Source organism: Corapipo altera, unplaced genomic scaffold (assembly GCF_003945725.1).
Source record: "Corapipo altera isolate COAL_440 unplaced genomic scaffold, ASM394572v1 0, whole genome shotgun sequence".
In the NCBI taxonomy this organism is placed as follows: Eukaryota; Metazoa; Chordata; class Aves; order Passeriformes; family Pipridae; genus Corapipo; species Corapipo altera.
The window spans coordinates 52,278,417-52,302,940 of NW_020884872.1; the positions used below are offsets into that span (position 1 = coordinate 52,278,417).

The 24,524-nt window shown below is 35.1% G+C and overlaps 1 protein-coding gene across 8 annotated transcripts in view; it reads left to right on the forward strand.

Moving 5' to 3' along the window:
* The window catches only part of DACH1 (dachshund family transcription factor 1), a 356,604-nt gene that overhangs the window by 324,113 nt on the left and 7,967 nt on the right, over positions 1-24,524 (forward strand). Inside the window, exon 13 of one of the 8 annotated variants that reach the window (XM_027647044.1) lies at positions 5,646-5,732. The exons of the other annotated variants lie outside the window; for them this stretch is intronic. The gene's annotated coding sequence lies outside the window, so the exon portion shown is untranslated. Of the gene's footprint in view, positions 1-5,645; positions 5,733-24,524 lie in introns of those variants that run through there. 8 annotated transcript variants of the gene reach the window in all.

The window sequence follows — 24,524 nt, forward strand, 5'->3', positions numbered from 1 at the left end:
GATAATGTGACTTTCAGCAATCTGACAGATAGATTTTGGATTTTTCTTTTTACCTGTCTGATTATCAGATTTCTTAAGTTTTCCATTCTTAAGGTTTCTAAAGGTCAGTAAGACAACTGGTTTCAGTCTGTACAGTTTTTTGCAGACATAAGACAAGAGTGTCTGTGTAATGTGACTGCTCTCCTTAGGGTTATTCTAGCACCTCTGCTAAGAGTAGTGATTGGAGCTACCAGAAATATGTGGAAAAGACAACAGAATGGAGCAAAGCCATTTTAGTGACCCACTGGGGAGTGATATCTGCTGTTTTGTTATTGATCCTTCTCTGCATGTCAGAATTTGTCAAACAAATTGATGTAGTGGTGAAAACTTATGCACATGCACTGTTCAGCTTTGGAAGCTGAAGGGTAGTGTGCTTTCTGCATTCTCTTTTGTCTTTCTTATGCTAAAAAAAAAATTTATCCTTAGACCGAGTAGTGGTCTTAAGGGGGAGAAGCTGCTAGAAGTTTAGTGTCCAACCCTCCATGACATTTAGTGGAGCTACTTTACTACTTCCCTTTGGTTACTCGATTCTATTTTTTTTCATTTAGTCTCCATAAAATATTTGCTGGTTAAATACTGTTCCTATTTGCAGTAACACATAACGCTTAATTTTCCTTCTGATTAGTGCCTTAAACTTCAGCTGCTTTTTGACTGCAATATGTAACACCTTGTATTAATGTCAGGGTCATGCACTTATTTTTCATGTGTACAGTGCTATGCACTTCAACGAAATTATATACATAATAATAAATAACAACATTAATCTGTGTGTGCACCACTTTGAATTTCATTACCATTGCAGAAGATATATCTCTGAAAATAAGTTCTCTAATATTTATACATTTTCAAAAGAGCTTGGCTTTCTCTCTGTACACTAATTTAAATATTTTGTTTTATTTCTCCTAACAAGAATAAGCCTTACTAGTTCTACCAGCTTACAAGTTTTGAAGACACTTGTTTTACTGATTATTTGGCTTGGCAGACTATCCAATATAGTTCAGCTTTTAAACCTGGATTCTATAGTAGACATTTATAATATCTCTTGCTAGTTCGTCTATCTTCTACTCTTGAAATTGGAATACTCAATGAGGAAACAGATGTTAAAGATTTATTTTGCTTCATATTTCCTTGACCATGGATAAATACTGAACTTGTCTTACAATGCGTGGAAACCAAATAGCAATAAGTAGGTTCCCTATCCCCCTGCCCAGGAGTCAGCACTTTGGCAGGTTTTCAACCCAAGCTAATCAATTAAAGACAACATTGATTAACTTAAACAGAAGGTGGTATTGATTGCAGGCAGTAACCTATAAATAGACAATTGTTTCATTGTGTTCGTAGGTCATTGTTAGCTACACCTTTAAGCTTCAAGGTACATAATCCTGTTATCTACCACCCAAAAAGCAAAGGAAGGGCAAAGAGTTAATATACAGCTATAGTTACATATATGTTGCAACATACTCTTACAGAGCCTTCTCATTCAACACTTATACTCTTACACAAATTGTTCACATTTTATCTGAAAGTACTATCTATTGCAATCTATGTCTCATTTTATAGCTGTATATATATATGAAGATGCTGGAAATCGAATATGTTCCTGACTTTTCTACTGAGAAAAATGATTAATCAATCAGACTTTCTTCCAACATGATACTTTAGTTCACTTTTAAAGGAACTATGTGTAAAATTAATGACTAAGCATGAACAGAGTCAAGTGGGAAAATTCAGGACAATAAGAATATTAAAAAACCCACATTGCACTCCAAAGAGGCTATTAAGGCTTTATATAGAATTGCTTCAACTTTCATTTTTATTCACTGTACGTGTTCATATTATTCAAAGAGGGAAGAATGGAGGGATGCATTCTTACTGAATAGACTTCTTGCTGCCTGGGAAGGATGGGCACTGCAAACCACCATCCCACATATTTTTTTTTCCCATAAGTACTCTATTCCCTTCATCTTCTCCCTCAGAAGATAGCTGAAACCTGAACAGGCAGGTAAAACACACATTTCTAGCATAGTCCCTCATCGGCTAAAAAGCAAATAACTTTTTCCCTTCCAGAGAAAGAACCAAAAAACTTGATTTTTTTTAAACCAGGATGAAAATGATGAAAAAGCATCATTTCAGTGAAATGGTGCTTCTGTAGCCTGTCATGAAAAAGGTATAACTAAAGTGTATTTCTGGTTCATTCACAGCTGAACTATAATCCTGAGCATCCTTAGGTTGGTTGAGGTGCTAGATCCACTGGCTGTAAGCTGTTTATAAGTGTTTGCCTCTACAGTGTGTAGAGAGCTGTCCCTTTTTTTCTTTCTCTTTTTTTCCCTCAGCCACATTTACTATGTCTTAGGGAAGGACTGGAAAGTGGCATCATGTCATGTTAAGATGTGTCATAAAGAAGACTGTTTCTTGGCATTTTTAAAGTTCTGTAAAGATTAAAACATTCCCAATGTTTGTTTATCATACCCACGTAAAGGAATTTTGTCTGTCAATATTATTGTTGCATTCTATTAAACCATAAAGACATCACCATCAACAGATGTCAAAATATTTAATGGTTTGAGGTTTTTCTAATAGATGCACTTCCCTTGTGACTGTGTGAAGCATTAGGGAGACAACTCTTACACCAAAATGACAGTAATAGTGTTCAGTTCTGCTAAAATTCCTGTGCTTTGGAGAACTACTAATGTAAACTAGCGACCAGTAAGTTACTTTAGCCATTTAGCACTCATAGGAGGAAATTTATTAGACAGGGAGATCCATGTCTCCTTCCTGAAAGATGTTACAGCTTGGGTAGGTAAAAAGGAGCATCAAATCCAGATTAGATTTCAAATCTTGATTTTCAAGTTCAGTCAGACTTCAGCCATTAAATATGAACTGTGGCCATCCTGTTCAGTGGCCCTTTTTGACTATCAGCAACCACTGGCATCAATGAAGAGAAAATTTATAAGCAAGCCATGTGAGCTAATCTGCCAAATAAGGTCATAATCAATTTCCCATCTCTTCCCTCCATGTCAGAAACTCTTAAACGAGGTTTTTAGAGGGAAGTTAAGATATTCTTATTTTAACATTAATTCTTACACTATTTAAAGTGATTTGGTTGTTCACAAGTAGATGAATAGTGCCATTTGAGATGCTCCAGTGCATCTGAGACGTCTGCCTGGTGTTAATCATGCCTCCAGAAGATCCAGGCCTTTCTGGAGCAGCAGCTGGAAGCCAGGCAGGATATGGGAGGCTGACTCAAATCATACCAGATGTTGAATCAATCTGTTTTTGCTCATTTAGAACACATTTGAATGTATTACATTCTGTACTTGGTTTATATTAAATGGAAATTTATAGCTTATTATATACATTGAATAAAAGTGTATTTATTGCTATATTAATTCTAAAGGGAAGGCCTATGCCACTCTTCTACCATTTTTATGCACAAACATTCATGAGGTAATTTCTCTAGATCGTGCTCTCCTTTTATCTGTGGACTAGCTCGTATTTTACGTAGCATTTGACTGAGATAGGAAAAAGTAAGATATTGAGAAAAAGTAGTTTTGTTTTGTTTGTGTTTTTTTTTAAATTCTTTTTAAAGAAACCCAAGCTCACTGACTTTAAAAAAGATCTCATAATATTTACCTTTTGTGACTCAATAGCAGCCCTTGGGCCAAATAGAGACATCATCCTGGATATGCCAGCCCAGAACTTTGTTAAGTCTTAGCAAATTCTAGTACTTTCTGTGTTCTTTGAAACATCTTTGACTTCTATATGTACGTTCTATATTAAAATCTTTTCATAGCTGCCTCTTTTTTTTTAAGTTAGAACAAATAATTCCATTTTACCATGAAGCTTCCAAGAGTAATCATACAAAGAAATAGCTAAAGAACTAAAGTTGGTATTTTGCAGACATTCAACAGAATTTATTTATTAAGACTGTGTAATTATTTTCAATTGTCAGTGTAAATATGTATATCAAAACAGAAAACAAAATCAGGCATCAAGCTGAAGGAAAGCGTGTTTGTGCATAATAGGTCTGAAAGGCTATTTAAGGACAGATTATTCATAAGTACTAATTTTGTAAATCTACAAAAACTAACTAGTTCAAAATTAGTTTCTTAAATTGTGGTTATTTATTTTCAGAGGATACTTGATCTATTATAATGTGTTTGCATGGATGTAAGTTTTAGTAAACAGATATGTATTTATTTTTTTATTTGTGTTACTGCTTCCAGTTTGCAGCCTTATGGTCTGTCTCAGATAAATTGTTTTGAGCTATGCCAGGAATAACTGGAAAGCTAGTAGAAATGTTATCATTGTAATATCTGAACAACTTTGCAATCTTTAATGGATTTATACTTCACATCAGGAAATACTCCTGATACGCAGAACAAAGCAATTATCTTTATAGCATAGAGGCGCTACGGACCTTGATCATGGATATATTGGAAATCTTTGGTAGATCAGAGACTGAACCTAAATCTTGTAAGAGCTAAAATTTTTATTCTGCCCTTCGTGTTTTGCCCTCCCTTTTATATGTTCCGTCATGCTTTCTCATTGAACAGACATATGGAAAACTAGATGGAATTTACCATTTTGAATATTGGTGATAGGATTTATGTACCCAAACTGCATGCTAACAGAATACATGTAGCACATCATCTGTGCTTGCTCTGCACTTGCTCAAACTGATGGCAAACCTCTGTGAATATCAGGGTAATGACAAAGTGCACCTGGTCTGAGTCTTCTCAAGCCTTTAGGCAAAGCTTTGAAAATACAAAAACATATGCTCCTTAGCATTATTTGATTAATATTTGATTTGATATGATTACCCCTCATATACTAAGTTGATAATATGTGTTCAGCTTTTGTAAAAAAGACCTGCTACATAAATATAACCAGTTTGGTTAAAGGACCTTGCATAAAGACATTTAAAAGATTTGAAGCTACAGTAATAGTGAATGGATTATTTAATTTACGTAGGGTCTGCCAGCTTCCTATCACCAAAGTTCCACTGAATTTTTTTCTTCAGCTTCCTGCTGTACACACAGGCTCAATACCTGCTATAATTTTTTACTCATAAAAGTGAAGATACACCAGTATGAGCTTTCTGTGCTTCAGTAACTGAAAGCATGCATGCATTACTACACACTGTTCCTCTGATGTTTCAGTCAAAAAACACAAAGAAGATGTAACATTTGATTAAACCAGATCCATCAAGTGCAAATCTGTCCCCAAGTATGCTATGGCAATGACAATATTTTACATGAAAGAGTATTCACTGTGTTTCTAAGAGGTGAACTATCTCACACCAGCAATGAGGCAATAGCGTGCATTAAATCTTCTGATATGATCATCCCTACTTATGTCCCCTGCAGTAGAATGGAAATTACTGTCCCTTTCATGACCAGGTAAACAAAAATTATTAAAGAAATATAGCCAAATGATGTCATTTCCCTTAAAACTTTACACAAATACTATTTGAGGTGATACGATGACTTTGAGATGTTGGTGACTGGGCTGGTAAATTACTTCAATTTATGTGGGAAGTTTTATGGGTCCATGAGCCTGTATTCTGATCACATTACGGATTCAGGTATCATTCCTGATCTCAGGTCTGTCAAGCTCACCTACAAATCTGGACTTCAGACCTGAAGAATTGTAGTGAGTTTGTCTTGTAAACATTGCACGAGGATCTTCTTAACTGTGGAGAATAATAGGAGAAAAAGCTATGAGGGTGTTTATTTGAAAGCGTCACTCCAGGTTGAAGCATTTTGATGAGGAGTAACGCACAAGCTGAAGGGTAAGGCAAAAAATTTCAAGTACTGTGTTTCTACTTGATAAAAGGGGAGAGCTACTGAAGGAATTAAAAAGAGTGACAATTCGAAGAAGCAGACTAGGAAAATATTTTTGCCATACAAATTTGTTTATACAACTGAGACAGGAACTTTAGTATGTAAGATATGAGGAGAAACATCATTTGAATTTATAGCTAGAAAGAGCGATAGGAAAATAAGGGTCAGGGACTTTTTATGAGAATAAATTTGGACACTGTTGTAATGAAGAGTCAGAAGTTACAAACAAACAGGATACCTTGATTTTGAACTTTACTGACAGACAAGATTAAAAGAGTAGTTCATAGTGACTAAGAGAAGTAGTAGTGGGGAAGATGAGGAAGAATCTGAAGAGGTGAATGAATAACAGCTCTGTTTTCTCAAACTCAGACTGTCAGAGTAGCGACACATTCACACAGAGGATCAGAAAAGCAGACTGGGGTTTTATGTCAGACAGAAAGGAACAGACCTGAAGTACAAAGGGCTGTGTCAATTGTCAACTTAGATATGATGACTGAATTTCAGTTTGTAGATTAGACTACTCAGATACGAAGTATGGAGAGAGACAATGGGAGGAAGATCGCAGACCTAAGAAATTAAAATGGAAAGTTGAGGAAGAAGACAAAAGTGTCAAACTGAGAAAGACATGTGGAGGGAAAATAAGAAGATCCTAACAAAGGGATAACAATACTTGAATACCAAAAACCTTTTACGAAAAGCTAGTCTAGAAAAATCTAGCAGGTGGGGTATGAGGTGCTAGTTCTAACATTTGTTTAGAAAGAAATCTTTAAAGACAGACACATTTAATAAAAGTTTGCAAAAAAGAGCTAGCAATGGAATCGATGGTCAAGGAAGAAGGTACTTCCCAGCATTTTGCAGGGATTATGGTCATTCATCCATGTATTTGACTGACACGTTCTTAGCAAATTAGCATTCTTAGCAAATTATATCCACATTTTTAGCAAATTATGTAGGTGTTTTGAAGAATAAGTAACTATTCAAAGAATACAAAGGTTTCATAGATTTTAACTTTTTCCTCCTATCAATAATGTCACTAAAGACAAGAATCTTTTTACAGTGAATTATTACAGTGTAATAATAATCTAGAAATTTTATTGGGTAATTTTGCTAAACCTCAGTGGCATTTACACTAAGGATTTTGTTAATTGTAGTAATCAACTGTCAAAAAATGTCAAGGCATGGCCACATTTTCTCTCTCCTTGTTGCATTTAAAGAGAAAAATCTCAGTTTCTGTCAGATGCTATAGATTTGCCATCTAATTGAAATAAGAAATAAATTAAATCAAGTTCTTGCACTTTAGTATATGTTTCCAGATAAAAGGTATGTGCACAGCAAAACTTTCAAAGGGAGGTGCCTTTAGCTGAAACTTGGTAAGCAGCTGGAAGGTGTATCACCTGCAGGGGGGCAAAAAAGTTTAATATTTTAAGTGGGCCACGTAATCTTCTATTTAATTTAGAAGATTCTGCAACAAGTAAGAAATAAAGAATGTAAGTGAGCATATGTTCGTAACAGCCTTCTAGCAGCCTATTTTGTGAAGAGTGCCAGCTATGATTTTCACTGCTTGTAGAAAACCTGTTTTGTATTGGTGTAAATGCAAAGGAGATCAACTGAAAATCCACCTCTCTGTACTTTGTCAAATGTGTGTATTTTCATGTATATTCACGTTAAGGAAAAAGAAAATTATGTTACCAGATTTGGAAAGGATATCATAAACTCTTTTGCTAAAGCAATCTTTTACTATAGTAGCGTAAGCTGAGAATAAACACATTATATCTTGTGTATTACATATAATAAAATATGATTTAAATGAACAATATTGAAATAAAAGTTTCAATTTAGGAACTTGAGTGTTGTGAAAAACCTAGTCAGTTATATTTATAGGTTCATCTTTTCACAGGAAGGAGCCTAGGGATCCCTCATGCTTTATGCCAGTGCAGTAGGTTTTAGATAACAGGATCAGGTTCATAGTTTGATTTCTTTAAAACCTACCATAAAAAATAAAAATAAATGCCCCCACCGTACAAACTACAAAAGTGAAAAAAATGCTGTATCTTGCATTTTCCTACCTCCTGTGGCTAGGGACAGAATGCAGACATGCCACAATAATGTTTTTTATTTCTACTGTTCAAACCATATTAATGAGAACATCATTTTGGAGAACTAATTATTTCTATTTGTCTTGTGTCACACTTTCTAATTCCCCTATATTAGCACAGCCAAAGCAAATTAATTGCTTTTCCAGCAGTTGAACCTTGTCCAAGAATGAGCTCACATTCCCTTCCAGTTTTGCAGTTTCTAGGAGTGCATTGTGTCAAAAATTTCTCTTGATACTAAACATAGCCCAGAGAATATCTTTAAAGATTTCTGTTGCTGCTCACTTGATGAAATTTATAAGTTTAAGTGACCCACTAGGAAAGATAAAGTTCTTAGCTGCAAGATTATACATCAAAACAGTTAAAGTGAAATTAAAATTAAATGAATGAATCTCACTGAAGCAAAAAAAGCAGTAATTAATGGTTCCCTTAATTGTCTTCATAAAATATTTGCATGGGTCTAATTTGCATAATTTGCATGTATTAATTAATCTTTCAAAGGAATTTTGTGCTGAGAGAAGCCAAAAAATCTCTTTGTTTTATTTAACATCTAATGAAATATTTATCTTCGTTAATGAACTTCTCATCTTCATTAAAATAAAAATTGCACAAGTTTGTATGTTTTAAATGTTTTTATAATTGAAGTATACAAAAAAAATCTCTTCAGACATACAGTATCTGAAAAACAAATACATTATTTCACATTCTGTGTCATTTTGACTACAGCAACATTTAAAATTGGAGAAACCTTATTCACTCTACCAAAAGTTTTCAAGGGCTTTTAAGTTATTTCAATTTCATCTTAACTAATGATAATTATTTTTTTTTAATTTTATAAGTAGGGATGACAAGGTAAACATTTTGGTATTTTTTATTATTGTCAACCTGTGATACATAACAACTTTTATAGAACAGATATGCATATTAAAAGAGACTAGCATCATAGGTTGTAATTAACATATTGGAGCAGTTTGTACATGATGTGAGATTAGTTTATCCTCTACAAGACTAACAGTTGGAAAAAAAAAAACCTGTTTGTGACTTACTGCCTGACATTTAATGATTGAACCTGGAGTAAGACTGATGACAGTAACAGTTACAAAGGACAGTAGTGGCAGAGGACCTAGTTAAATGACAGGTTGCAGTAATCAGCAACTTTGAGACAGTATCCAAAATAGCTAGATGTCCAGAAAAAGAATACACAGTGCAAAAAAATCAATATTGAAGTTTTGTGCAAAATTTGAATACAGAAGTGCGAGGAGATTAAAAGAAATTAAATACTTTGCAGAGAGCTATTTCTGTAAAAAGAATAGGTATAAGAGGACAATGATTAGGTGTTTTGGGACAAAGGTGAAGACTATTACTTAAAAAGAGGACCACCTAGAATCTCAAGGTAATCTATCATCTACTTAATATTGCTGGAAATAGTGTCTATGGACAAGGAAGAGCAAAGTATGTTTAAAATAAAATAGCGTCAATATGGAATGTTAGCACTGTGCTTAGTAAGACTGGTGAAATGGAGTTCTGTTTTCTTCAAGGATGAATGCAATATTAATGGAATAAGGAAAGTCTACTTGAAATAAGGAAATGATTGGGGATATGGAATACAAGAAATTATATTTGCACAGTGAAAAAGCACAATGGGGTTTTTACTCATTTTCAATATGACTGCATTTGCTTAAGTCCTTGAACAAGGAGTTTATAAACACGTTAATGGGTTTGCATTCATTTTAGACATGCAGTACCTTAGAAAGCCAGCTCTGCAGAGACCAAAATGTAGGAACTCTTTAAGAGTGCTTTAAGATACAACACTCATTGTATAAAGAATTTAAGAAATGGTATGTTTAAGCTATCAAGATTGTATACAGTCATATATTCTTTACTACATTATCCTATAATTTGTTCAGCTGATAAGATATAGTGAGACTTTGCTGATACCAAAATGGCAGTATAGATATTGTTCAGTGTTATGAAGGTGTGGAATAGCTGCTGAGGCAATGTAATTATCTATAAAATACCCAAACAATATCAGTGGGAGGGATATGTTCCACTTCACACATTTGTGGAGTAGATGTCTTTATCTGAGCTATTTGGCTGGACTCCTATTAAAGTCAATGAGGAGTGATAGACACATCTCTCTCTTTGAAGAAAATGAATCATAACTTCCAAGTTTCTTCATTGATTATAAAGGGAGTCTACAAAACCATCTCAAACGCAGCTATCTACAGTGCAGGTGTCTGAAGTTAATGTGATGAATCTCCTCTGTTGTGTATTTTCCTTTTCGCTTGCCTCAGAACTCCAACATCACTTGTGACAGTAAACACACTACGAGCAGCTGCATTTCAGTCACTTCTTGTAACTACTGGTGTTGAAAATGAGTAATTGCGCATCAGTTCTGGAAAAATATCCAAGCCTGGCAATACCTTTTCTATTTCATGTAATTCTGCATAAAGCATGACCCTCAAATGTAGAAAGAAAAACTTGAATTCTTCATTAATACTGAAACTATGCAGCATTTATTTCAATTGGATGCTACCAGGAGATGAAAGAAGTCTAAAGAAGCATTCTGAAAATTCTGAAATAAGAACAAAAGCAGACATAAATTGGGAAGTAGAGGAAGAGGTAGATCAAGTATCACAGAAATCTAGAAAGGAAAATAGTATCAGATTACTGATACAGTTGCATTATATTACTGTACCTATATTACTATGCCATTACTGATTCATAATGTACAACTAGTAATGTACAACCTTTTAAATGTAGTTATGCTTGAAAGTAAGACATGGGCTGGAATTAACCTGATGAAGCATAAAAGTCTTCAGTGTTAGACATCTGCAGCTCTGTTTGTCACCCTTGACCCTCAGTGGAGGGAGTGGAAAGAAATGTCTGCAGTACAGTTCATCCCATTATCAAGTGAGCGTCTGTATTTCTCCTGTGTCGATGGAAGGAGCATAACTAGTACCCCAGTGTAGACTGCTACAAACAAATTTAGTAAACTCAATCACATTCCAGAAAAGCTGAATTCAGTTTCTAGTTGTCGTTTGGTTGTTTATTTGGTTTTTTTTTAATTTTATTTTGGTGTTGGCTTTGTGTTTCCCATACAATAAATCCATTTCATAGCAGGAATTGTAGTTATAGTCTGATATAGTCTAATTGCAAAGGATTGATGTAGCATGTGTCAAAGTCAGGAAGTATATGCTAAGGAGTCACTGTCTTTGCTCATTTTACATTTTTCAGCAAAGAATCAAGTGAATAATATCAATTTCACAGTTAAGATGGTAGCATTTGTTGGGGTTACTTTTATGCTTTAGGTCTGATATTTTACTCTTGAATGATGTGGCAAAGGAATAGATCATTTTGCACAGTTCAGTGCATTTTTAACCAATGCCTTAAGTCAAACCCAAATTTTTATGCATAAAGAAAGAAATAACATCTACTGATTTCTTGATGGCAGCATCGAAGCTTTGGTTTCACTCACAAGGGTGTTGTGAAACTTAATTAATATTTGTAAAGTATTCTGGATCTTGGATGAAAGGCACAGTAGAAGCTCAGTTATGTTATTAACTTCTGCTTTTATATTTTCTTTGGTGATGGATCAGAGTCCCAGGCATTCAAAAGTGGCAAAGAGAGGTGATGCAAGATACAGCAGTTTACAACTATTATCAACTCATTATAGTTAGTTTCAAATCTTTACAGGGGAATAGATGGGAAAATATTTTATGGGTTTTAGCAAACTAATACTTGGTAGTCTAAATTTTGTGTAAAGGTAGCTTGCCTGAATTTTTCTATGAGAAAATTTAATAGCCTGACTTACCTCAATTATTCTGTGTTAAATCAAAAGTGGTATATTAATGAGCGACAATTGTGGTGTAGTAGGGAACAGTCCCTGTTTTATAATCCTAAACTAACTGAGGGGTCAGAAATGCTGTTAAAGAGAATGAGAGTTCAGCATTCACTTAAAATATTCAAGAGGCAAGCAAACAGTTAGACTTGAAATGTAAATAAAATTTGGTGAGACTTTATCAGGCAGGCAGCACTTTGTGCAGTGTTAAGAGTTAAGAAGGGAATCATCTTCCCAAAATATCACTCCAACTTAATCACTCTATTTTGTCAGTTGAAGCAATAAAAAAAAGGGGAAAAAAAAGATACACTTCCCCTCAGTAAAGTTATATTAACTATTGGAGGATCTGATGTTTTAATATAAAAGTGGCAAAAGATTTTAGGTTTGTCCTATTTCTCTTTGGCAGTAAGATGAAAAAAAGGCATTTTTGCATCCTTCAGAAATAGGAAATATTTACAATACTTTATATTAAGATAAACAAATTTTTAATATGTCTCTAATATTCATGTCAGCTAATAATTATAAACCAGAAAAGCAAGCAATTACTATGCCAAATCTCTAATTCTAAAAATAGTCTTTTCTAGCAGTGGTTATTTTTATATTGATATGATTAAGAATAACATAAAACAATTTAGCCTTCATGTAATTCAAGCATTTGGCTTTCCCATGGATTTGATGTGGAACTTGACCCATCTCTATTAGTATCTCAAGTTTCTATGAAAGAAAAAAAAGTTAGCTAAGAAAAGTAAGTATAAAGGAAGTGAAACTAAACACATTTGGAAGGAATATGTAGAGCGCATCACGTTCTATCTAAGGTAAAATTTGCTGTCAGCACAGATCTATATTAAGTATTCTTCCAGTGAACTGCCAGCTGGCTTGTAAAGAGGAAAATCTATTCTATAGAATAGACTGCTAGCTCTAAAAAGAAATCTTTAGCTTTTGCTCATTGTAGGGTCCTGTAACACCTGAAGGACATCCTGGGAGACAACAGCGTATATAATGATAATATGATGTCATGTTGTTTTTCCTAGTTGAGAAACACAAAGTGTGTATCAGTAAAGGTAAAAACATTTTTTCTATTATATTCTTGTCAGCCTTATTTTTGAAAAGTGATCCAGCCTCTAATAGCTTAGGAAAAGCAGCAATAGCATAATAGTGTGGGGTTTTTTATGGTTGTTAGAAAGGATGGATCACAACATGCTACAGCTGGCCTTGGAAACAAAGTGGTACGAAGTCAGGACCAAAAAATTTACAGTGCTGGTTTATGTGCATGAAATTAGAATACAGATTGCTGAAAATATACAATGCTGTATTAGATAATTCAAGTTTTGACTTGTATATTTTGTCTCTGTGTTGATTCTGCAGATTTTACCTGTGACAAACTGTCGGTGCAACCCTTGCATTAAAAGACATGTATTTTTCATGATATTGTTTCGTGCTGCAATATGCTGGCTACAACTCCTTTCAAGTAATCAAGCTATATTGAATACAAACATAAAATAAAAAGCAGCAATAATTTGCTCTCATTTTTAGCTTTATATTCTGACTCAAAGGTATACACTCTAAGCCATTGATGAATTGAACATAAAATACTACAGTTGGATCAGACTCCTTGGCTTCACTGGAAATACTGGAAGCATCATAAAAATGGTATCACTGACTGGAGGATCAGTTCCATTTTCAACCTTGCCATCAAATTTGTTATGACAATCACAGTCACTGTCACTGCAGTTACTATGCCATCCGATGCAATCTGGTTCCCAATGCTAAAATATTGAAAGGCTAAAACACTATTAAAACCTACAAATATCAGTTCTATTCCATTTCCAAATGGGCAATAGTTCCAGAGTTTGATCTTAAACATTCAGTGCACAGAAGAATCCTCCATTTTATAAGGTTTCCCTGTTGGTTTTTTCATATTCTTGCAAAACCTTTGACTCTCTTAGATTTTCCAGCTAAAATTAACTTTATAGTCAAGTCTGTTTTATCAGGCCAGATATTCAGTAAGTATATTCAGGATATACTCAGTTCTTGCCTTTCTTTCTACTAAAATCTACTAAATTCTACCATCTCTAATGTTATGCATTAGGGATAGCACTAGATGGGATTTAAAATCTGCATTTGCAGGCTTTCGTATCACAAACATAATCTTAAAGACCATTTAAATACATCCATCATCTTAGAAGACTACACCAGAGCTGAGTTCCTACAATAAAGCTGGCTTGTGTCTCTTACTATTATTTAAGGTATATACGAGGAATATATAGTTGCTTTTCTGTGATAAGCAAATCAATTAATTTTATTTCCATGTTGTGGACTCGATTCTTTGTATTATACTAGTAACCTATTCTAAAATTATTCCAGACTAAGCTCGCCTTGAGCATGGGGTAACCAGCATCTTAAACAGTGCCTGGGGGATGTCCTGCAAGCGACTTGTACTATGTCATTAATGTGTTGCTATTCAAAAGTAACAGTGTAAGTGGAAAGCTGGAGCAGAGGACAGAGTCTGGGGATGGGGGATGTGGGAGGAAGAGTAAAAGCAACCAGGAAATAACATTTTTCATTTCCTCTGTCTTGAGAAAATCACACTTTGAGGCAAGAAAATTTTGCACTTCAGATATTTTGCACAGGTCATTGCTTCTGACTTCAAGGTAGTCACTTGACCCCCAAGTCACTGGGTAAGACTGCTCTGTGGTTTAATTTAGTTTGCCATTCTCTTTTCTTCTTCTTACTATTTGATGATGGACTGTGGTGTTAAGTTCTCTCTGGGAAAGCATGCTGCTTCCATATGGTCTGGGATTTCTGTAGTGGGGTGCATCCAGGACACAGTCTGTCATGACATGCTGTTTTTTCTGAGGAATCTCTGTTGGCAAAGACACTAGAGTGGTGCCAAATTTAAACCACCTGGCTCTAAGGGTAATTGAGTTTTTCCTGAGAGGGTAGAATGATCATTTTGAAGTACCTACCTGAAATTATGTTACCACTGAGAGGGAATGGGGAAGGTTGGCTTGTCACTGCAGTACTGAAATGCATCTATGAAGATGTGTTCAAGATGGAAGTTTATAGTCAATTAGGAGAATTGGTATGAATTTTGAATTGAAAAACAACCTACCTGGGCCAGCATTTGCACTTGTCACAGAAGCAGAGTTTCCTTATGATCTAAAATGCTAGTATTTTTTATTTATTATAGGAATTCCTTATGGACTGCTTCATAGCTAACTACTAGGTTAGACCCCATATGCATCTTTCAGCTTGAAGTCTTCCTCAGATTTAATGTGAGCCAATTTTTTTTTCACTTTTGTAGTTGTGCCTCTCATGCTAAGCCTTGGGAACTTCATTAAGGTTTATTTCTACTTTTGTGTGGCAGCAAGGATTATGTATGAATTCAGTTCATAGCTCATTTCCTAGGGCATGACTTCTGGTTTCATTTCTTTAGCCTTGAGTCTTGTACTGGAGCTGACTGCTTGGTGCCATTGTCTTCCTTAAACTTGCTTTCATATGAAATACCTAAAAGCAGAAGGGTTATATTACATATGTTTTGACATCCCAGGCATCCTTAATAGATTTTCCATAAGCTTGTCAGTGTGCAATATATCTATTTTACAGCCTCATTCCTTCCTGTTCTGCATGTGACTATTTCTTCATGTTTTGCATTGGGCTGTTATTCTGTTTTAGCACACAGATGAGAACAAGGGTGGTTGCGTATTGAAATATGGTGCTAATATGATATTGATATTAGAAAAAGATTCCACATATTTCAGAATTGATGTATACAGGTTAGCATAGCTTTCTTTAAATGGCCTCTGTTTTCCAGTAAACTTTGCAACATTTCAAATGACATCTCACTTACATACTCTTGTATTAATTGTGGAGTTTAAATCTAATCTGAAAACAACAAAACACTAGTCTCCCTTTCAGTTACTTAGAAAACATCAAATTCAAATTACTTGTTTAGAAAAGAAACATCTTGTACAGAAGGGTTAGATAGCTTCTTCTGTGAATCAGAAGAGGTGCTCTGCCTAGGAATAGGTATTAGATCTAAGTATTTTCTTGTGTTTTAAAACTTTAGAAAAGCTCTTCTTCATAAATTATTTGTATGCACTGAAACAAATTAACATCACACTGTCTGATGATGGATAGTACTAACCATGACCACAACTATTCATAGTAGAAAAATCATGACCCGTGTTACTTTTTGAGACTTGCATAAAAGATCTTTGTTAATTCACACTTTATTATGTGGTCTGTAGTTTTATACACATGTATCCTGCTAATAGTATTAGCTTCTAATTAAGTGATGGAAAGAATTTGTTTGTGTGATTCTCTTCTGTTTGTATATGGAGGATAGTTCTAAAGAACTACTGCCTTATATGTGCTTTTGCATAGATATTTTCTGTAATTTGGTCTCAACTCAGAAGCAAAAACTGCTGAAAGCTCTAACAAACCCTGATCTATTGTATTTTATTCCAGTTTTGTTTCATGACCACTTTTCTCTCCAGAAAGGAAAGTAATTATTTTTTTAAGCCTATTTGAAACTTAACTTTATGACTGATATCTTGTATGTAAGATTGCTTTGATGATGATATTTAGTGTAAAAAAGTGATCATTTGAGCAAGGCACTAAAAAATGAGGCAAAATGGAGAGAAGTTGAAGAAGTGAAAGACCAATCAGACTATAAAGATGAATAGTAACAAAAAACAAAACAAAACAAAAAAATGCACCCCAAACAAACAAAAGAAAGTATCAGGCAGAAAGCACATTCCAATGTTCAACTCTGTTTCAATTTTATGCTATCAGATCCAAGGTTCCTTGCTGATACTAAAAAAGTTGCTTATGTTTCTGGAAATACAGTAGCAAATAAAACACACCTTTTTGCAGAACTTAAAACTGTTTAACACAGGACAGATTGTTCAGCACCAAAATTATCCACACTGTGTTACAAACAGCACTGAACACAATGAACTGTGGAAGCTCACAAGCTGATTTTATTTAGCTGTGACTTCACCCTTTAATAACTTTTCCACATGATTCTTCAGTTGAAAGGGCTTTGTTTTGTGTCTCTTTTTTATTATTACTATTTTTTTTTAACCAACATGAAGTGATACAATACAATGCCTTAGTGACTCAGGTTCAGTGGCACTAAGTAATCAGTTCTGTTGTCTTTTTTGGGGTATGTGCTTGTTGTGTTTATACAAATAGAAAAAGGGTTGCTGAGTTTGTAAGGCAACAAGAAAAGACAGCAGGTTTTTTTAGAAAAAAATCTATTTCTTTCAAACAATTTCTCACCTTGCCAATTCAATCTTTTTAGTCCTCAAAATGGCAAGTTCTGTGTGTTCTAGATGATCTTTAAATAATAGAAGGTGACATATTCCGGTGCTCCAATGTTTTCTTAGTTTACTGAGGATCAAATTGCTGACCTTTAGCTTACTCCCAAGGTATTCAGGGATATAATGAAAGCATATATTAATGATTAAAACACATGATAAAATTACTGAAAGAAGATAGATAAATGTTTAAAACGACTGCAAAAAAAAGGTGTTTAGATGCTCTTTTTTATATATCCATGGTTTAGTTTTATGTCTTTAATTGGAATTAAAGTCTCCTACATATAAATTACTGTTTTAAAGAGAAACACCTGGACATCTCAGTTTCCTGAATATTTACACTGAGTATTAACACAAATATATTTGTACATGAATGTTAAGTAGAGAAATGAAAGGTGTATGATTAATAACAATATGCAAATTTGAAACTAATTTATTGGTGTTACACAAAGGGCAAACTGGGATAGTGTTTGGCCAAATATGTTTACATACTTCGTATTTGCATGCGTTTATTGAACATGCAGTGTGAAATCACCCATCTTTGCATAAAAACTGGATAAGCACTTTTTTTAAAGAAGAAATTGCTCAAATTTCAAAGCCTCAACGTTGAGCCTGATTTCCTGCATCTCCTGTACTCTGCTCTCATTCTGCTAGGGAAGAGGGCAGTGGATCCATCCATGTTTCCCAACACATGATCTACTTTTGCTGTCAGTAACCATGTCAGGACAGTATAGATCCCTCTGTCCCTCCTTTTCAGTGCTGAGTTGTACAGCTTCAATGTTCTGATTAATCTTAGACACTGGGATGAGTCTTTTTCCCCTCACAACATAATGTTTTACATTTTAGCAGGAAAATTACAGAAAGTTATGTTTGGTTGATTTCATGACTGAATTTTACAAAAGCTGGACTTTTTCTTTTCAGTCACACTACAAACTCTGAAAAAGACTCAAGCTCATCATAAATGATTTTCCCATGATTAAAAAGTTAGACTTCCATTTTTATCTTCCATCTGCAGTGGAAAATACATCCTCTTCATTTGAATGAAATATAAGAAGGGTATACAAAAATATATTTCATCCTTAATTAGTTGCCTCCTTTAAGTTTTTCAAAGAAGGGCTACAACTTGACTAAAATCCCTTCCATCTGTCACAATATGCTTGCTTTTATTTTGACTTCCCATTGCTGTCTTATCAAGTATCATATGAATCATTACCAGTTTGCCATGCCTTTCTTTTGTTTTGTTTCTCTTCCTCCAAATGATTAAAACATCAACTTGAATGAGAGGTTAGAAGTACACTGTGATTCACATTTGCCCCATCTTATTAAAACAAATAAACCAACCAGTTATATAATTTAAATGTGCTTGAGCTATGGCTTGCAGATGCTTTTATCAGCTCTAGGCTGAAGAGGTTGTGTGCATTCGGGCATGCACGTACAACTGTTCTTTGAAAGGGACAAACCTCATTAAGATTACAGGTGCCGTGAAATAACTTCTGAAAAAATAGCTGCCATTTTCAGTGAAGCTACTTCCTAACAGGAAACACAATTCATTATGTTATTTAGTTATAAGGGAGCAGCTTTTCTTTTATTTGGATATAAGTAGTCCCATTTAATGTCAAAAATATTTTATTTCTTTTAACTGAATTTAGCAATTTTTAATGATTGGAGGTTCTGGCAACGGTGTGTATATACTTAGTTTCAGTACCAAGTCTCTGCTGTCTTTAGGAGCACATGGGCTAGTCCTGGGGCTTTTGTGTTGTAACGTGATTTTAGAAGAGGGCTCTTAAGTTCAGGTCAACTCCATCACCAACCATAGAGATGGGGTTCAAATGAATTTTTATGAGTGAAGAACCTTTAATTTCCAATAAACAAGTATGCACATCTGGTTTTTTGGTTGCTGTTGTTGGGGCTATTGTTGTTATTTGGGCTAACGTAATCTGTAGAGATCTCAGCTAACACTGAGATCTGGTGTTATCTACCTAAGGACAAGAAAAGAGACTGAGAAACCATCAGTACGTGAAATCTCTGTTACCTAAAAAGAGAAGGGAAAGAAACAGAGAAAGTTTGAGAGAGAAAACAGAAAAACAGGAATAAAAGAAAAATGAAATCACAGAAAATTTCATATTTGGGAGTAAAGTTACTGTCTTCACTTGTTCAGTTCTTACTAACAAGAGACACATCAACCTAAAGCAGGTGTTCTTTGAAAGCACAAAGAGATGAATAGGTACACTATTCAAATACCCTTAACACCCATTTTGAGTGAAAATCAGCTTCTATCATCAGCTTGTGCATATTTGACAATATTATATTAACTGTAGTTAGGAATTCTAGTGACTAAAATTGTGGCTACAGTGATATAAAGATTCCTGGATCATAGGCTGGCATTTACTATTCTACAGATCACAAATTACAATCATTAAAAAAAAATTAATTAAAAAGTATTCAAACCTTGACATCCTAACTTTCTAGAGCTCCCACTGAGATTTCTTCTCTTGTCATTCATGTTTGGAGCAACCTGGTCTAAGGTGAAAGGAATCTCTGCCCATAGCAGGGGAGTGATCCTTGATGATCTTTAGAGTGCCTTCCAACCTAAACCATTCTATGATTCTGTGATTTTCCTTCTCATAAAGCATTTGTCTTTTTTTTTTCTTCTTAACCTGGACTCTGTGGGTTTCTTTCTTATCAGCTCTCTATGTCAGGCTTCTGTGTCCTTTTGTTTGTTTCTTCACTTGAGTGTTCTTTTTCAGCTCCTAACTATGGCAGAAGGAAACATTTTGTCCTATTTCTAAAGAGAGTTTTCCTCAGTAGGCTTTTGTATGATAGCAAGTGACTAAATTTAAATGTGACACCACACCTTGGATTTTGATTTGCAGATTTTTCGTAAACTGAAGACTGCAGTATGATAGTCATGATGATCACTGTTATTACATTTATTTTTAAAGCATCTCTGAGAATACAAACTAAAATATAATGTTTTGGATGGCAAACAGCCCCAGTGTGACTTGCACTGAGTGGCAGAAATACACACATTACCATCTAATGGATGACTTATTTAGTTTGCAGCTGAAGACTTAACATTTCATTGTACATTTTTATCAGTTTACAAGGTCACATATTAAAAGGAATAATATTTGAGTGGGCTTCTGTTTTTACCTCAGAAAATGTTGAGCCCATAGAGATACTTGCTAAAAACTGCCCACAGAACAGGAATGTGAATCATTGCCCAGATGACATCTCTGTGGGAATGCATTTTGAGGCATATGATTTGTTTCAGCATTGCAAACTTTTATGTCAGTTCCATTTGTTTGTTTTTATAACATTTGTGACCTTTTAACTGTTTGCGCATGTTCATTCAAAAACCTCAAAATTAGTCTTAATTAAAAAGAATTGATCTAAAAAAAAAATACTCCCTCACTCTGGCTAGAATTTCTGTCATATCAATCCACAGACTAAAACAAATGATGTTTAGGAGTAGTGGCATTTTCAGTTTGAGTTACTAGCATGAGCTTGTGTGATCTTGCTGAACACTGCCATTTGCAAAAGAGCAATTAAAACAGATGACAATCTGCTAATCAGGCACAGTTCTGATTTTCCCAATTTGTGTTTTTGCTTGACTTCCGAAGAGTGAAAGTAAGTTTTATGTATTTATATTGTATATAACAGTATGTAAATTTGGGAAACTTCACCACAGATCAACAGTTTTCAGCAGGCTAAAAATATACCCCAGTGTTGTCAACATCCTTAGAGAATACTGTGTGTGTTTGTGTAGTATATGTTTGTATGCATATGTTTCTGTGACTAATATATTCCATATTTGTTTTACGTAAAATTGTTTTTATGCTGATAGGCAAATTCTGCATTTGTTAGCAATAGAAAGAAATGCAACAGGCATATGTAGCTGTTAAAAAAAAACTGATAGGGAGGCAGGAGGCAGAGGCATGCTCATGATTTGGGATTTAGGAGTAGTAGCATTTTCACATTGACTGTTGAGAAAAATAAATGTCAAATCATGATATTTTATTTCTATTATAAAACTACTACTGCATACAGGACACTATAGCTTGTTTGCTACCATTGGGCATTTGCATTCTTAATATACCAAAGGATGAGCTTGCTTAATTTGCTGATCACTCTTGTGATTTGTAGGTTTTGCTTGTGATTTTAACCTTGAAATCATTAAAGGCCTATTGGTGGCAATAATCCACTTGTATTCAGATAGGAACTCTGGCTACACCTAGAGGCGAAGTGATTCTGGTGGCTTTGACATCAACATTGAGAAGTTCCTGTCATTTTGGAAGAACCTCAGAACACTGAGAATAGGGAGAGGAATGGATAGGAAGAAGGTAATAGTAGTGTCCAATGGAAAGAGACAGCAATCAGATGTAGGTGTTGTATTTGGTCACCACATTGTGATGTGAGGTTGTAGTTCCTCTGCAGAGTTGTAAGTTACCCATTTTTCTTAGCACAGTTTGAAGTCTTTGCATTTCTGAAGTGCAGTGCTGTTCGCCTGTTGCACATTCTTCACGAGGGGCTACATGAACTTCTCAGCCACACACAGGAGCATGCTAGAAGAAAAGTATACAGCCTAAAGAAATGATTTCTCTATCTTCTCCCAAATGCATTATTTGAGAGGGTGCCAGGCAGTTCCACAGATACTTTGATTTTTTTTTTCTGTGTGGGCCCAATATATCCTTAAAAAAAGAGTTTTCATTTTGCACCTCATATTTTCACAACTGATCTTGAGAAAATAAAGAAAACATTTTACAAATCTTAGCAATTTTTGAATTCATAGTAAGTATTACTTCATCATGGAATTGTTTTATCTGTGTCATAACATGGAAGGATTTATTTAAAAGTCAAGTGCTGCATTTTCCTATATGATAGAGGAATTAGTTTCACACGCTCATAGAGAATATATTTGGTTTATAATAAACCTAGCAATGATATTGGATCATCTGCTGAGGTCCTATATGACATTTTAAGTCCATTATCAATAGGGATAATTTAATTGCACTTTTAATTTTCCATCATATAGTTGTTTGAGGAACAGGAAGATTTCTGCTTATTCTATTTATTCATCATAAATAGAATCATAGAATATACTGAGTTGGAAGGAACCCATAAATATCATCAAGTCCAGCTCCTGGCCATGCGCAGGACATCGCAAGTGTCCCACCATGTGCCTGAAAGTGTTGTCCAAATGCTTCCTAAACTCAGACAGGCTTGGTGTTGTGATCGCTTCCCTGGGGAGCCTGTTCCAGTGCCCAACCACCCTCTGGGTGAAAAACCTTTTCCTGATATCCTACCTAAACTTCCCCTAACTCAGCTTCATGCCATTTCCACAAGTTGTGTCACTGGTCATGAAAGTGAAGAGATCTGTACCTGCCCCTCCTCTTCCTTATGTGAGGAAGTTGTAGACTGCAATGAGGTCTCCCCTCAGTTTCCTCTTCTCCAGGCTGAACAGACCAAGTGATCTCAGCCACCACTCATACGGCTTCCCCTCAAGGCCCTTCACTATCCTCATTACCCTCCTTCCTATATTGTGGTGCCCAAAACTGCACACAGTATTCAAGCTGAGGCCACTCCAGTGCAGAGCAGAGTAGGACAATCCCCTTCCTCAACCGGCTGGCGATGCTGTGCCTGATGCCCCCCAAGACACGGTTGGCCCTCCTGGCTGCCAGGGCACTTCTGACTCAGATTCAACTTGCCATCGACCAGGACCCCCAGGTCCCTTTCTGAAGCACTGCTCTTCAGCCTCTCATTCCCCAAACAGGGTAGCTCATACACAAAAACAGGGTAGCTCTGTCCCAGGTGCAGAATATGGCACTTGCCCTCATTAAACTTCACACAGTTTCTGGTTGCCCATCTCTTTAATTTGTCGAGTTCCCTGCAGGACCTCTCTGCCCATGAAGGGGATGACAGCTCCTCACAGTTTAGTGTGGTTGGCAACCCCAGTATTCCTTTGAATCTTACAGGCAAGTTGTTAATGAAGATTTAGAAGAGAACTTACATAAAAAACAAGTATCCTTTCACTTTATAATGAAGATACCTCACAAAACTGCCCATTTCTATTCTTACTAATTGTCTGTGTATACAGACTATACAGACTATAGGATCTAATTCCTTTAAAAGTGAAAAACCTCCTTTTGACTTCACTGCCAGGTTGTATCCTTTAGCAGTGTACAGTAGAGCTGACTTTTGAAACTGTACAGCTGTTCATCTTTTGTTGACTGCTACAAGGATTCTACTTTCTGTAGTTGTATTTTTAATTGAGAATATGTTTTAGTAAATATTTCATTTTAAAAGGTAGATGGAAATAGTAAAATAAAATATGTTACTGACTGTAGGCTGTTGGAATGTTCAGGTGTGGGAATTATGGATAGCACTCACTAGCAAGTGTACATTCAGGATAGCCAAAGTGGTGTTATATATGCAGAGTAATACTCCTACAGAGACATCCAGAAAGCTTTAGTGCTGTAAATGTTTATTGTGTTTATTCAATATGTTTGGGAGAATTACATGGAAATGTAGCCAGTAGTAGCTCTGGCTATCCTGTACTTGATGCAGGTTTTCTTTGGAGATGGTTCCAGGCCTTTAGTTTTACCAAGCTCCATTTCAGAGGTTACTTCTTTCTCTCCTGAATTCCCATAAGCATTTTCATTGCTCTCCATGCTTCAAATAAAAATAAAAAAGTTTTAAAGTTAAGGCCTTACTCAATTTATTTTTCTCTCTCTTCATTGTAAAAAATGGTTCTGACTGGAAGCCTTTTCGCTTCTAAGTGTGGGAAAGTGATCACCTACTCTGCCAAAGGAAAAAAAAAAAAGTAGGGGAAAAGGGCAGAAAAATGTAAAAACAAGGAGAAAGTAGCAAAAAGGCATACACCCCAGAAGCTGGCAAAAGAAAACTAGTGGTGGAAAAGGGAAAATAGAGGGACATTAGACAAGAATCACTGCAGCAGAGTGATTCTACAATCTCTTTTTTCCTCAACAATTCTGATTGAACTGGAAAGGGGTGTGCAGAAGGGATGATTTTTTTACAGTTGTATGTGGTGTGTATCTGTCTACTTGCAAGTTAAACTTTTCTTTCCTCAACAATTACAGTACACTTGTGAAAGTGAAGTTTCAGTGGTAGCCAATAATTTCAAAAATTTCAGCATTTATAAAGGTTTATCTCACATGATTATTTTCCTGTATATCTAATAAGAATTTTATAGACTGATTTTGAAAAAAAAAGGTTAGACTAAGAAAACCAAAACACAAACAAAAACCTCTGAAGTAATTGCTGAATTCACTTGGATCTAAAGAAGAGTTTCATGCATACTTTAAAAGCTGAGATACAGCTTGTACTTGCAAATGTATTGTATTCTAAAATATAAGTAGTG